Source organism: Magnolia sinica, chromosome 17, assembly GCF_029962835.1.
Source record: "Magnolia sinica isolate HGM2019 chromosome 17, MsV1, whole genome shotgun sequence".
Taxonomy (NCBI): domain Eukaryota; kingdom Viridiplantae; phylum Streptophyta; class Magnoliopsida; order Magnoliales; family Magnoliaceae; genus Magnolia; species Magnolia sinica.
Genome location: NC_080589.1, coordinates 26,773,016 through 26,774,206, shown reverse-complemented (window position 1 = coordinate 26,774,206; position 1,191 = coordinate 26,773,016). Strand labels below are relative to the sequence as shown.

The following is a 1,191-nucleotide window of genomic DNA, read 5'->3' as shown; positions in this document are numbered from 1 at the left end:
ATACTTTGCAAGATTATTTATAACCGGCGGGGGTGAGCATGCCCTCATGCATGGTTTTTCTAGAAAATACGGGACACATGGATATCAAGCCAGGGGTGATCCAACTCTTTCCAAAATTTCATGGACTTGAATCTAAAAGTCCATGTTTGCACTTGAAAGAGTTTGACGAGATCATAGCCACTTTATATTTTCCTAACGTGTCTGAGGACACGGTCAAACTGAAACTCTTCCCAGTTTCTTTGAAAGAGAAAGTTAAGACTCGGTTGTATTCACTACATCTCTGATCTATTGGCACATGGAATGACATGATAAGGGAGTTCATAAATAAAAAATTCCACATCATAAAATGAACACCCTTAGAAAGTCAATCATTAACTTTGCTCAAAAGGAGGATGAAACATTCTTCCAATGTTGGGAGCAATTCAAGGATCTTGTTAATTCATGCCACAACACGGTTTTGAAACGTGGTACATTACACACTTTTTCTATGATGGACTGACATCTTCTATGCGTCAATTGGTTAAGACAATGTGCAATGGGGAATTCATGAATAAAAATGTCGATGATGTGTGGGACTACTTGGATAGACTTGCTAAAAACGGACAATTTTGGGACACTTACCCAAAATCAAACACCACTTCTAGGCCCGCTTAATCAAAGGAGAGGGGCGGATTATACCTTCTAAAAGAGGATGATGATATTAATGCTAAAGTGTTTAGTCTCATAAGGAAATTCGAGGCCATGGAACTAAAGAAGGATAAGGTTAAGGAAACTGTTTGCGGTATTTGTGCTTGCAACGTTCACACAACTAAAAATTGTCCAACAATACCTGCCTTTCAAGAGGTGTTGAATGAGAAATCTAATGTCGTGAATAATTACCAAGGACCTTTTAATGGACCTACCTCCAATACATACAATCCTAATTGGAGAAATCATCCTGTAACGTCTCAGAAAAAAATTCGTACAAAGACCCGAGTACCACCTCAGGCCGAAATCGTTAAGGATCGAATCATGTAGAAATTAGATAAAAATTAATTAAGTACTAAATTGAATTAATTGGTGAATTAGCTCGAATCACTTTCTATATGAACTGCAAGACCCGAAACCAGCAGAATCACTAACTCTACATTTCCTAAAAACCTAGGATCAATCTCAAAACCCAGTTGCTCTCGGGAGCATCTTGAAACTCCG

General features: G+C 38.2%; 1 non-coding gene across 1 annotated transcript; it reads right to left on the bottom strand.

Moving 5' to 3' along the window:
• Positions 1-352: 352 nt before the first annotated feature.
• Positions 353-458, bottom strand: LOC131232154 (small nucleolar RNA R71). Its single transcript, XR_009164765.1, has one exon. It is a non-coding gene; the product is annotated as a small nucleolar RNA R71 (small nucleolar RNA).
• Between the last annotated feature and the right edge of the window lie 733 nt (positions 459-1,191).